Source organism: Hemicordylus capensis, chromosome 1, assembly GCF_027244095.1.
Source record: "Hemicordylus capensis ecotype Gifberg chromosome 1, rHemCap1.1.pri, whole genome shotgun sequence".
In the NCBI taxonomy this organism is placed as follows: Eukaryota; Metazoa; Chordata; class Lepidosauria; order Squamata; family Cordylidae; genus Hemicordylus; species Hemicordylus capensis.
In genome coordinates, this window is record NC_069657.1 from 298,135,758 (window position 1) to 298,150,789 (window position 15,032).

The 15,032-nt window shown below is 43.6% G+C and overlaps 1 protein-coding gene across 24 annotated transcripts in view; it reads right to left on the reverse strand.

Annotated features, from left to right (window-relative positions):
• The window catches only part of KHDRBS2 (KH RNA binding domain containing, signal transduction associated 2), a 655,851-nt gene that overhangs the window by 333,063 nt on the left and 307,756 nt on the right, over positions 1 to 15,032 (reverse strand). The window lies entirely within an intron of this gene.

Sequence of the window (15,032 nt, forward strand, 5' to 3'; positions counted from 1 at the left end):
CAAGTAAGGTAGTTTGCTTGTCTTTCCCTCCACCAGTCTAAGTTTCACTGGGCTTCTCCAGTGAGCTGTTAGCAGTAAGTACTTCAATTAATAGAGGAGTTCAGCTGTGTGCAGCTATTCCCACATATCCTGTACTGTAGGTCAGTCCTATTGCCCATAGGCAGATTACTGCATAGGCAATAGCCTACGATGGCAAATCCTGGGGGACTGGAAAATCTTGGGGCAGGGGAAGCTGAATCTTTTTTTAAAAAACACCTTTTAAAACTGCCACTACCTGACAGCAGTGAGAGATTAAGCTATTTGCCACCCCACCCCTGCAGCGAGGAGGGTAGGGGTGGTGTTGAGGAGGAAGTCCCTCCTTTTTTCTTCTAAAAGCCTGCAGCAGCAGCAGCAGTAGCAGCAGCAGGCTTTTACAAGAAAAAAAGGGGAGGCTTCCTCAATGCCACCCCTACCCTCCTCACTATGGTTGTGGAGGCGGAAAATCCTTGGCTGCTTATAGGTGGCAAAAGGCTTAATCTGCCCCTGCTATTGCTGTGGTTGCTACTCCCTCTATATACTTCTGTTTTGCCTCCAAATGCGGTATTGGGCACCTTTCGTAAAATGGCTGGGATTGGCACAGGAGTCGTCAGTTGCTAAGCAGTTGTAGATGCACCATAAAAAATCTCATTACTTGTTATCTAGTAAAGGATTTCGTTGCCTAACCAGACTCAACACTACCTAGCACTGTTGATCCTAAATGGATGGAAGCAGTAGCAGCAGCAATAATAGCAAGAGCTGAAAGAAAAGAAAATGTAGGAGGTGGGGGAGCTATGCATGCATCCTGGTCTTCTTCTTCATGGACATTTTGCTAGACATTTTTAAACAGAAAGAATGTGAAAATCTCTCTTGTGTACCACTGATACAGTCCTCTTTATCATGCTAGATAAGCAGTCAACATTGCCAGGGATGAAAGTGGCCAGAGAGATAGATGAATGAAATTTTGAAACAAAGGGCCAGCTGTTATGGGGAGCTTTTGTTCATCTCCCAAAGCTGAAGGCAATTTCTTTCCGGAAACTACAATTGAGGCTTAGCTATTTCCACTGTGGCACAACCATGAGCATTACCATGGAATTTGTACCACAAGACCTGCCTCCCATCATCTACATTCCATTGCAGTGCCCTTGATTTGTCATCTGATGGGAAATCTACACCCTACAATGAGTTATGCATAAGGGAAACCAGTTGTTTTTTAAAGGAACACACACACACATTCCGTAATGCAGAGTTTCCATGCAGGCAGGCAAACACTTAGTAGTATTTTAGTTCAATATGCCATCCCCTCTCCCTCTTCCTCCCAAGTGCAAAGATATTTATATTCAGTCGTAATGGGTAAACAATAGGCCAGCTCTAATAATAATGATTTACCTCTTAAAACAATTCCTCAGTGTGTTTGAAATGGCTTATTAAGGGATTGCTTTCATTGGCTAAATATGCCTCTGAAAAGGCTTTAATCCACTTAAATTCCAGCATATTAGTTCCCATGATGAGTGTGCAAATGTGAAGAAGTGCTATCACCTTGAAGCAGCTGTACAACTAATCCCTGTCCAAGGGTATTTGTTCATGTGCTCTGCAAACAAACAACTACCTGATCATGATATTGAAAATAAAGAGAGACAAAAATAGGGCCGGTGGTACTTTTTATTAGACCAAAATCTGCTGGCAAGGCTCCCTAAGCTCTTGAGATGCAGAGAGCTCCTCTTCAGGCATGTCAAGAAGAAAATGCTCAGTATTTTGGGTTTAAAATATTGGATCTAATTTTCTCTTTCAAAACATTGGGGCTATTCCCATGATCAGGCAAAATCGGGCTAGGGGAGCCTAGCCCTATTTTGCCTGATCATGGGAGGCACCAGGCTCGCAGGCAAGCGCTCCACAAACCCATTTTTTAAAAGCATGAATAGCCGCGGCGTGGCTCCGTGCCACAGCTACTCATGAGGAGACCCCCGGAGGGGAGGTAAAAAGCCGCCTCCTGGCTCCGGGGGTCTCATGCAAGGCATGCTGGAGCTTCTGGGGGCCAATTGGCCCCCACTCCCCCCAGCCCCCATCCCTGCCGGCTACGTTACAGAGCTGGCAATCATGTGGGCGGCCAATCTGATCAATAGCTCTACATGTGCCGATAGATCTACATGTGACAGGGAGCTACTGTGCTAATCTTAGCTCCCTAGCATGCATTCTGTTTTCGTACATAACATGGCAAGAACATTCAATGTGCAGCATGAAGTAAAATGTTTCACATCTAGCTATAAACATGTAATGTGTGGAGCAGCTTTGTGTTAGACTGTAATGTGAAACCAATGAAACATATAAGTGCAGCTGTGCCTTATTTATAAACCTTTTCTAATCACAGTGACTCTGGTTAAAGAACAGATCCCAGTTAAAGGTGGGTTAACCACAGCAGTTTGACCAGGACTGCCTGGAAATTCTGGGTTCCCACAATCAGCTCTGCAGGGCCCAGAGATCTTTGTTAACACTTTCATCAAGACCACCATAACTGAGACAACGGAGCCTAACATTTATGTTTCTTCCAGTTAAAATATATAATTAAGGCAGCAGTCTTATGCACACTTACTTAGCAGTAATAATCAAAGAACACAGTAGGACTTACTTTTGAGTAATCATGCACAGGATTACTCTGTTAGACTGCTTTTCAGTCTTTGCTATAGGGAATCTCCTTAACAAGTATCTTCTAATCATCTCTCTAATCATTACAGGCTAATTAAAATGAACACTGATTTCTTAAAAGAACACATTTTTACTGTTTGGATTTTAGTAGGCTTTTAGCATTAAGTTGTGCATTTTCTGCCCCCCCCCCCCGACACAGATGTTACTGCAGCAACAGTACAAACCTTTCCAAAAGTGAATTAAGGGATGGAATGCCCAACTATTTCCAAACAACACATATAGCAATATATTTATTGCAGTTGCACTGTGGATTGATAAAGAAAATGGCCAGTCATGTGAACTGGCAAGTCAGTAGCTTGGCTATGTAGCAAGCTTAGTTCTGTGCCTGGAGAAATATTTGTGGAACAGAATAGGGTTACTCAATTGTACATTCCAGGTTAAGACTCCAGAAAGGAAGTGATAAACAAAACATACAAGGAAAATAAGGGTTGCCCCACTAGCTTCAGGCACTGTAATTTAACACAACTATGAGTGGGGTGGGGGACATGTGGATAAGTATCCACATTGGCCTGACTGGGAGAGACAAGGGAGTGAGTTGTTAACATTCCTCCTCTGCACTGATTGGCTACCATTGCCTGAAATATGTACAGTTTTCAAAACAGCTGATACTCCATCATGACATTGAGGCGAGTCTCACGATCAGTGAGACTCACAAGAAGGGGATTTTTGGGGAGAGCGGGCTTAGCCCGCTCTTCCGCAGGCAATCACTAATGCAGCCCTGGGTGGCTGGACTGGCCGCCCACACTCTGTCATGGAGCTGGCGGGGGCTGCGGGGATTGGGGGCCGTGCAGCCCCCGAAAGTTCCAGGATGCCCTGTGCAAGTGCACAGGGCATGCTGGAAAGACCCATGTTTGCAGCCTCCCGGCCAGGGGTCTCCTCATGTGTTGCTGTGGCATGGAGCCATGCTGTGGCAATACACGATTAAAAAACCGAAGTTAGTCGAGTGCTCGCTCTGCTAACCCCATTTAAGAGGAGGGGTATTTGAGAGAGTTACCCGCTTTGGGGAAACTGGGCTCGTCTGCAAGCCTGGTAGTTCCCATAATCTGTGGAAAGTGGGCTAAGCTCCCTTAGCCCACTTTCTACTGATTGTGAGAATACCCTCATCATGTATAGCAGCCCTTTTGATAGCCGCATATGCGTTCACATGCTAGGTACAGTCTCCAAGATAGCAGAAATTAGGAGTGGTGGCATATCCTAGAAGATGATATCCTATCATCTTAACTCAGAAGTGGCAAATCAGAGTGAGGAGATATTGTGTCCTCAGTGAATACTCAGAAAGAAAAAGAAATTCTGTACTAAAACAGATAAGGGGAAAGAAATGGCTCCGGGAGGGTCAAGAGTAATGTAAAACATTTCCATTGGTTATGGCAGATTTTGAAAGAAGCCAGACATTTCCCTTCACCAGAGCTAAGAAGTGTTGTAGAAGGGGGAAAGGAAACAACCCTTGAACCAAGAGGCCACAGTTTAAAATGCTTGTCATCAAGAACTAAATCTCTGACAAATACATCTCTCCCAAATACAGCCATAGAATTCCTAACACAAGGATCCAAAGACACCAAGGAGGCAGTGCTCTTTGAGCAGCAATTTAGCTCTGAACTACTGACACTGCTCCAGAGGGAGAAGTGTTCAACAGCAAATAATTTTATCTCTAGCACTATTAAAATGTCTGGAGTAAAGATTTAAAAAATAAAGTTCTGGAGACAAAAAACACACACTTGCCTTTGATTTTGTCCTCAGGTCACATCTATAAGGAGGTTTTTAAAGGGTCTAGAAGTGTTTTCCCTAACAGCCTGCAGTACATATACACAGGGATGTCATTACTGAGATGGTCCCCTTCCAAGGCCTAACAGCAGAGGTGCACTTAGGTAATTTTGGAGCCTGGACCTAAAGGCCTCTGGAGCCCCCCTCCACCAGTGGATGCCCCCCAACCACTGCAAGTTAAGCATCATCCCCTACACACACACACACACACGCGAGTCTCACGATCAAAGAGACCCACCTGGTGGCCACAGCGGCTGCCCACACAACTGCCGGCTCCATCACGGAGCCAGCCAGGGCTGGGGAGTTTGCGGGCTGCGTGGCCCCTAGAAGCTCCAGCATGCCCTGCACGGGCACGCAGGTCATGCTGGAGAGACCCCCGAGCCGGGAGGCTGCTTTTCAGCCTCCCAGCCGGGGGTCCACTCATGAGTAGTCGCGCCACGGAGCTGCATTGCAGCAACTCATGATTGGGAAGCCCGGGTTAGTGGAGCACTCGCTCCGCTAACCTGGGCTTAGGGGAGGGCTACATAAATGAGTGACCCGCTTAGGAACCACCGGGCTCGCAGCCGAGTCACAGTCTCCTACTCTCTAGGCAGGTTTCTTCCCCACTGCACCATTAGGTGGTTACATATTTCATTTTCATATTACACAGGGTGGAATGGGGGGCCTATGTACTTTCCATTCTGCTAGTTGAGCTTTGTAGGCTTACATAAAAAATCCAGAAAGCTGCCCTGGGACTGGCCCTTACTAAATAAACTTCTTTTGAGGCTCTACTTTTCTGCATGTTCTTAGCATCACAAGTTCTTCAAAGCAATAAACATGCATGCATATTACCCAGATAAATGTCCAGTCCGTATTAACACTAGCCAATGGCATTCTCCCAAACTCAGCCAAAGAGTCGATTGTGCAAACAAAACAAAACAAAACAAAACACGTTATTCACAGCCCTTAGGTCTACACAGACACTAGTCTCCCCTAGTTTTCTATGAGGAAGATAAACTTCACATACAAGAACGACCCTACCTATAGTCATCAGCTATGAAGAGACCTGACTTCATAGCATTGGCTTTAAGAACATCATCTATTGTTATTTACTGCCATCAGATATATTTGCAAAATCATTTAGAGTTATCATGCATGCTTCTACAAAGTTGTGGGATAATCTTGACTGCTGAGTATGAGACCTTCAGTTGCCTAGAATTCAGCCTATTCAGTAGGGCTGTAGAAGTTCAGATAGGGGAGGACTGAAAAGCTTCAGTCTGGGCCATGTCGAACCACATTGGAGAAAACCTGAACCCAACCTTGGATGGCCTAAGTTGGGTTGGAGTTCTCTGACAAGGTTCGGTAAAAATTGGCGCATACCAGAGTTCCTAATGGTGGTGAGGGTCCACATTTTTTTCCATTTACAATCGTGGCTCGGTTTTTAAAAAAGGCATCTTCAGGCATCTATATGCCCACCAGCCTGCCCATGCATGCATTTATGTTTTGGTTTTTAGAAGTTTTAAGCCTGTTTTTAAAAAATAAATAAAGCAGCTGCTGGCCAATTTCCAGGTTTCTCCTGCAATTCTCTGGGGTTACATCACTTCCCCTGTGATTCTCTGGTGTTAGATTACTTTCTTCCAGGTTTCACAGTGAGTATCCTGGTTACTTTTAAAATTTAATTTAAAGTTTGGTTGGGAAAATACCCAATCCTGACCTCAGTCCTGACATTCTGAATTGTCCAAAGGAGATCAGGTCGGACCCAATCCTGACATCTGCAATCGTGCACAGCCCTACTATTCAGTATATTTCTTTGTCTCCTTCTAAAATGAAACATAACTGAAAACACAACTGTTTTCAAACATGCAACAGCTCCTTTGCTTGTGGAAATTAGGGATTTTGATCACAACATGTATTTATTTATAGTTCCTCCTTTCCCTGTTCTTAGGGCTAAGACTGATGGTAATTGAATCTTGCTGCATTTTATCTTTATGACAAACTAGCCAAGTGGACTTGGTATTATTAAAATGTCTGTGAGTCAGTGTAGTGTAGTGGTTAGCATGTTGGACTAGGACTTCACAAGTTTGTTGTGAGGGGAAAATGTGGGAGAGGGGCCAAGTATATTGCCCCAAATTCCTCAGAGGAAGGGTAGTATAAAAATGAAAAACATTGAGAGAGAGAGAGAGAGAGAGAGAGAGAGCGAGAGAGCAAGCGCCAGGGCTGCTGGTTTTGGTGGCAGTCACATATCTCCTATAATAACTAGTTACAGCAAGAACTAGTGTAACTCATCTACACAATATGTAACTCATCTACACAATATATAAAGGTTAGATTCTCCTTCTTTCAATTTAGTAGTATAAGTCAACCTATTTGCTACCACTATAAATAAGGATTTTATAAAACAACAAGACTTCATAAAACCAATTAGAGATATATTGTAAAATGGGAACAACGATCAAATGTTCTAGTGGAGTCTTCTACAGATTGAATCCCTTGGCATGCACTTTAACAAGCCAGTTAATAACAGCTTTGTTAGTTACATTATAAATCTGAAATGACGTTGTGAGGGATAAAACTAAGAAACAAGTCATAAAATATAGTTGTTACTTGTTCCAAGTGATTATTGCTGCTGTAAACCAAATTCTAAATGATATAACAATTTGTTAGGGCTTTTAAAAACAAATCTTCAGCTCATCTTTTTAGTTGTGTTGTAAAGTGCATCACACTCATATCAATTGATACAGAAACTGCAGCCTGTGAAGACCCTGAAGACCTTTTGCTATACAGGTGGCCCTTGTTATCCACAGTTTCAACAACCGCAGGTTCGCTATCTGCAGACAGGTCTTAGAGATCCGGTTTCTTTATCCCTTTTCTAAAAAATATGGCAAAATCACTTATTCATAGTTTTGAATGGCTGGAAATGACCCATAAATTACTTTCGATGTCATTTCTGACCACCATTTTACAATGCAGAGCCATTTGGTGGCTCTTTATAAACAAAAATTTCCAAATCAGAGGAATTGGGGGTTTGGAGGTGCATTGCTAGAGAGACGGAGACCTGAAGAGCAAGGTTCAGTACTTTGTTTCTCTTATTTCTGCTTCCTCCTCACTTTTTTAGACCTTTTTGAGTGGGAGAACCTAACCCATGGATTCCCATAGCGGTAAAGTTTCATTATTCACGGTTTCTGTATTCGCACCTATAGGCGAGAACAGAACCCCACAAATAACAAGGGCCACCTGTATTTATTTTGCAGCATCCTGAATATTCTTCTTGAAGCAGGCTGAAATAAAAAATAAATAATTACTAGCTGACCCAAGCAGAACATCTGCGCCCTAGTACTCCATCTCTGACCCCTCCCTGGACAATCCGGCTCCCTGCCCTGCCTTCCCCCCACCTCCCCTCCTTAAGCTGCCCCATGCCGCCCAGGATGGCAGCAAAGGTGGCAAAACGTTCCACTCCCCCCCAACTCTCTCTCTCTCTTTCTTGTGCATGCTACACCCACAACCCTCTTGCATGCTCCCCCCACAACTCTCTCTCTTGTGCATGCTCCCCACAGAACTCTCTCTCACATGTGCTCCCCCCACCAATCTCTCACATGTGCTCCCCCAAAACTCTCTCACTCTCCCCCATCCCTCAGTCTCCCCTTCCCCTTCCATTCCTAGGGAGAGTGGCATTGCGGCGGCCTAGGTTGGCTCCAATTGCTGGCCTCGGTCGCACAGCCCTGGCAAGGCTCCTCACAGAGAGGATGGCCAATTTGGGCAGGAGAGCACACTGAGGGCTGGCCTCTGTTGCACTGCTGAATCTCCTTGTGAGGAGAAAGGCCGGGCCGAGGCTTCCCTTCCAGCCTGCATGGACAGCCTTCAATACACTCTTTTGCCCTGCTGTCCTCACGAGCAGACTTGCTGCTCAATATTGCTTCTTCTTTCTTCCTTGTGGCAGCAGCACTGCCACCTCCTTGGTCCTCCCTCGTCCTCAGCTGCTGCCCCTCCGTCTGCCGCCCAGCCCTACTCCGTGCCTTCTCTCTCCTCTGGACAACTCTTGTGAGATGTGCCACGTACTATGGGATGTGCGACATACATCCTAAGGCTTTTAAATATATAAATTTTTAAGCAGTGCACATCTGGCCAACACTACCGACTGCCAATCAAAGTTGAGATGACCAACATTAGTTAGTTTTGTTTTTAAGTCACAAAATGAAGGTGTGTTGTCTGTTGAACCTTGACTATTGGATTCAGGCTTCAGATAGGTGAGAATGTAACATATTTATGTACAAGGGTATATACAGTTGCCAACAGGACTCCTAAAACAGGCCATTTAAGCAGCAGTCTTTCTTCTAGTCTAAAGGAAGAGAGGAGGCTGAGTTGTCCTTACAGGCTAAGATGCCATGCAGGCTTATAAGGTCAGTGTAAGAACTCCGTCCTTGCAAACAGCCAGGAAACTAACTGTGTGTGAGGTTTGCAGTGCAGTGCTGGGTGGTGGGGGAAGGGGAAAGCCATTTTTACTTCTCTTTCCTTCTCACAAAAGTTCTTTTTACATCCAGGAATATGACAATGAGGGATGCACCATCACACAAAGTGAGGGAGAGGAGCGATTTCCAACTGTCTTCCATTCCCTCTGAAGCCCGCTGTGACTTTCAAAAATATGTTCCTGAGGAATGCGCAATGTTCAGAGATATATTTCCAGGAGTTATCGTGGGCTTCAGCGGGAAGGGGAGTTTGTTGAAAGTCACCCATTCACCCCAGATGGTACAGTATTAGTCTGGATGCCAGCACTATAGCACCAACACAATGCTACTGTGCATGTCAGCCAGTAGGTTTATCAAGCACCGCCAAGCTGCCATACATGGCTAGTGGTTGCATTTTGCTTGGTCGATCACCATCTGCAAGGCCTAAGAGGCTTATGTTAATGTATCGCAATTGTGTGGAATGTCTGAAGCTGCTAGATAAAATGACTGGGAATTTATTATCACCTTCTGCTGTTATTAACCTCCTCAAGAGCACATATCTGGTCAATACCAGGGGCTGTGGCTAGATCACAGGGGCAATGGGACTTCAGTGGGACTAAAAAGTGCATGCTAGATTTGTACTCCACAATTGCAGTCCAGACAGGTAACAGCCACTAGGCTTGTTCACATGACCATCGGGCGGTGGGTAGAAGGGCAGGATCACTTCTACCTCATGACGTTTTACCTCATGATTCCAATGACCAAGATTATGTTTGGTGTTCCAAACCCAGCACCTACACAACTGGGGCTCTAGTGGTGGACTTCATAGAAATCAGAAACTGCAAGTCCTGCCCCACTGTACATAGTCCTCCAAATATGTCCCTGCCTTCCCGGCATGTACTACACCACCAGAAGCCTGAAAAAGCCTTATGACAGCTGTGGCTGCTCCCTGCCAACTGCTCTGGCCATGGAACTTTATAGTATCCATGTGGGGGCAGATAGGTGGTGTGACATTCTGCCAAGTGAAAAGGCTACATGTGCCCACACAACCAGAGGTAAACTCCTACATTGGTGCCTCCTTCTCCTCCTACATCAGTTAAGAGCAGAGTAGAAACTTGGGGTTACCCAGGTTTGAAAAAGCTGAGTTGGAGGGATTCCCATGGCTCCACACAAGACTGAATAGCTGGGTTTATTGCCTCCTACCTTGAAAATGGTGGTTGTGAGAACAGCCTTACTACCTTTCTATCACCACCACCACCACATTCCTACTGGGTTAGGGCCATAAGTTACATTCCCTGTACACAGGTGGACCTCATTATCCGCAGGGGTTCCATTCACACTATTTTCCATGGATAATGAAACTGCGGATAACAAGACATTAAGTCAATGGCAATTGGGGGGGGGGGGTTCCTGGAGGACAAAAAAACACAATAAAAAGGCAGAAATAGTGAAATAAAGTACTGTGTTGTAATCTCCAGCTGTCCAGGAATGCTCCTCAAAACAATGAATTCTGCCAATTTTCCATGAAAAATTGTGGGAATTCTTTTTAAAGCTGCAAGCCACAAAATGGCTCCTTTCAATAAAATGGTGGCCAGAAATTACTTTGGAGGTCATTTCCAGAAACCTAGGAACTGTGGATATGTGGATCTTAACTCTATTCAACCACGTATATCAAGACTGGTTCTCCACTGCCCGACCACAGATATGCAAAACCATGAGTGTCTGGACTCTGTGACAAGGTGCAGCTGTATGCCAGTATTTATCTGTCAGGAAAACTTTTTAAAAGCACTTCAAGGGTTTTGTGGAAGTAACAAATGGGGCAAAATGAGGTCGTAGACACAACCTCTTTTCCTGGAGGGCAAAGTATGATCATTCCTACCTTCCCCCACATGATCACGGCTGTGCTACACACAGCACTCACAGATGAGCGCTGATGCGGTGAGCAGTGTGGTAGCAGGGAGGCTGGCAGAAGGACACCTAGCCACCAGAAAGCCCACAATGCACCATGCTCCTTACATAGTGCACTGAAGGCATTCAAGAGGCTGGGGCACTCCTTTTGCCAGCCTCTACGGTGGCTTGGGCTGCCTTATCCTTTTACGTCAGTAAAAGCCCAGGGGAAATTCCCAGGCTACTTGACAGGGCAGCACCAGGATCGAGCTCAATCCTGGTACTTCACATGAGTGGCCCTACCCAAATAGGGCTGCCAAGCCTGGTATGGCTTCTCATTGAACAGCCTTATTGTGTGTTATCTTAGCTCATAGCTCTAACCCAGGAGGACTGCATTTAATGGCTGTTCTGTTAAAACCATGTGAGATAAATATAAAAAGAAAATTGATATTAGTGTGAGATTACCGTCCAATATGGAATTCTTTTTTTTCAACAGTGAAGTCAATAAATGTCCATAAATGAATATATACTGCAACTTAAGACTTCTCCAATGCTACTTTGTGCTGAAATTCTGAATTCTAATCCATATTGATTGAATGGATGCATCCTGGAAGTTTCATACTGTGGTTCATAATGAACGTGTTCTGCTTGGCAAAGTCAATAATTCCTTTTTTTCAACAGTTCCTCGTTTAACTGTAGCACCGAACATGTGTGCTATTTAACTCTAGTTATATGTGCATTCTCTAGCAGCAGCAACTGTGGTCAACAATATTTATTTTGCTTCTGTTACAAAATGTAATCCGGTTTTGTCCTCTGGCAAGGTATTTTAAGGGTTTATGTTTGTTTTAAAGAAAAAGATAAGACCCTTTTTTTTTTTAAAGTCAAGCAAATCCTTAGAATTCTATGGGGGGAAGGAATCTCTGGTTTATCCCAAAGGGCTTTTTTTGAAGTTCTAACCAAGATTGAAATTATTGTTACGTTTGCTTAGTTTCTCCTGTTCTGTGCTGCTGCCTTTTTTTTGTTTCTTTCATACTGCAATTGCTTTAAGATGTTTTGTATTACTTTTACAGTATTTACCTGAATCCCAGACTAGTTTCCCCCCAGGTTCTTTGATGTTCGAAATTGTGGGGTCATCTTAAATTCAGAGTCCTCTTCCTTTTTGGTAAATATAGGTATAACATCTATTTTTAAGGTGGTTGTCTTAAATCCAGAGTTGCCTTCTATTTGGGTAAATACGGTATTTCATTTCCTTGCATTGTGGTGCCATTTTAAAATTATGCACAAAGTGTTCTGAATACTTTGTAGACAGATGTGACAGATATGAAATGCCTTCCTAGATTGTTCATAGTCAGGACTGAACCTAGGTTTTTTGGCATCCTAAACAAAGTTTGACTTTCCCCCACCACACCAAGAAGTGCAGAGCTGTGGATTTAACTGGAGTTCTGCAGGCTGCTCATTTGGATGGGAACGAGGAGAGCAAATGGGCACTCTCAGCAAGTCAGACAGGTCACTGGCTGCCTGGAGAGGGAAAGGAAGGCATGTAGCACCCCCCAAGAACTGGTGCCCTAAGTGACAGCCTAGGTCTGCTTAGTAGAGGGGCCAGCCCTATTCATAGCACAACACCTGCAGTTGTTCATTTGTTGCCCATCCAGATGAAGTTGTTCATGACTAAGTCCCATTGAAAATAACGGGGCTTAAGTGAGTCATGACTACCTTGCTTGATTAGCTTGAATGTTGCCAATTATGTTTTCCCAGCATTCAGACAAAAGGTACACAAGGTAAAATACAGGTTGTTACCTAGCAGCAAATCCATTATGACTTAAAGTGCCTCTTGAAATGTGATTACACTTAAAGAACAGTGGCCATGATGTCACAATTGATGAACTAGTCAATTCCCCTCCCTTGCCATGTCAATTGGTGTTTGTTTGCTCGTTTGTTTAAAATAAATAAATAGCACTATATCATTTGGGTCCCTGGAAATGTTATATCTTTAAAGCAGTGGTTCCCAATCTGGGACCCTCCAGATGTTGCTGAACTAAAGCTCCCATCAGCCCCAGCCACAATTTATTGTGGGTGGGGATGATGGCAGCCATAGTTCAATAACATCTTGAGGCTCCCAGTTTGGGAACCACTGCCTTAGAAATAATACAATTCCCTGAAATGTCATCATAATGCAGAAATAACACCAATAGTATTTCCAGCAATCTTTCTTCCCTTCACCACCTGCAGTTTCATGAACCTGATAAAAAATGCTTCCAAGAGTGCTTATTTTCAACTTTTCTTTCTTTTTTTAATTGCATGTGGGGGTGCCATCTCATGGGAATTGCATTGGACTAGAGAGTATATCAAATCCATTTGTTTTGATTCAACTTGAAAGGGCCTGAAATAATGTGAAGAGTGGTTTTTAAAATCCAAGTAGCATTTTCAAACCATTCATCATTTAAATTTACCAATAAACATTTGAAATTGCAAGTTTTGGATATCTCTAGTTTCTCAGTTCAGATTAGACAAGATCACTTCTGAATCAACGGACATTTGATTTTGTTCATGCCACCCTTCTACTGGAAAGGTACAACAAAACACAGTTTTTAAAATTTAGTTAGATTTATATGTTGCCCTACTCCCATAGGACTCAGAGCAGCTAAAAAGCAAACATACACAACAACACAATTTCATAAAAATATATCTTACATAGCCTCATAAACCACAGCCCCATAAAATACTAATTCCACATGACATAATAACCATGGATTACAAGATCACTCTACGACCAGCTATCTCAGCGACTGAACACCCGGTGGAACATTTCAGTCTTACATGCCTTATAAAAGGCCAACAGATCATGGAGAGCTCTGATATTATCTGGGAGACCGTTCTATAGAGTCGGGGCCACCACTGAGAAGGCTCTGGCTCTCGTTGATTGCGATTTAATATCCCTAGGACCCGGGATCACCAAGGCATTACTTGTGGCTGATCTCAGGACCCGCTGAGGGACATATCGAACCAGGCAGTCTTGGAGGTATGGAGGGGCCATACCTTGTAGGGCTTTAAATGTTAAGGTTAATACCTTAAACTTAACCCAGGACTCAACCAGCAACCAGTGCAATTGAACGAGCAAATGTGTCACATGTGCTCGCTAAGGCGCCTTAGTAAGGACCCTGGCCGCTGCATCCTGCACCAGTTGCAATCTCCGAGTTAAGCGCAGTGGCAGCCCCACACAAAGTGAGTTACAATAATCTAACCTGGAAGTGACAATCACATGGATCACAGTGGCCAAGTCCGGAGGGGACAGATAGGGGGCCAGCTGCCGTATTTGGCATAACTGAAAGAAGGCCTTTCGAGCGACCTCCGAAATTGACTTTGTCCCAAATATAGTCTGTGTTCATTTCACACACAAAAATCTGACACACACTTCCCTCACAAAATGCAGAGCCCCTGATTTGATTATTGTTTGCTGGGGCTGTGAAATAAAAATATTTACCCATTCAGAATGAGAACAGGAAGCATTGTCCTCAATCTCATTTGGCTTTGTGACATCATCACATAGCCAAATCTGAATGGCTACATACTGTCACAAAGTCTATTCAGTGTGAGTGCACAGCTTCCTTCTCTCATTCTTATTTGGCTTTGTTACATCACTAGATAGACAAATCTGATTGGCTGGATCCGACATTGCCACATCACCTATGTGATCTTTCATTGGCTGAGACAGCCTCATGAAACAGTTCTTTTTTATGGTGACATTGTGTCCAATGAAGGAAAACAATAAGCATCAAGATAAAAAGCAAGGTGAAATCCCCCCCCCCCCACTCCAAATCTCCAGTGACTGTTGCTGGTATCTAAATTATGTTTTTATATATTATGTTTTTTACTATATTATGTTTTTAGGTTGTGAGCCCTTTGGGGACACAGTTCCATCTTATTTGTTTGTTATTTCTCTGTGTAAACCACCCTGAACCATTTTTGGAAGGGCGGTATAGAAATCTAATTTATTATTATTATTATTATTAAGCATCTCAACACCATAAGGGCCACAGAAATAATCATCAGCCAATTATTTTAAAAAAACTTTACTGGGAATAGCCTATATTTTGTGACAATTTCTATAATAACAACAACAATATTGATAATAAAACTCAGCCATCCCAGGTCCTTGCTGTCTGGATAAAACAAACCAGTCAATAACACCTGTCTGACTGTGTAAACAAGAAATAATAAATAATAATATTGAAGTGCCAACATTTT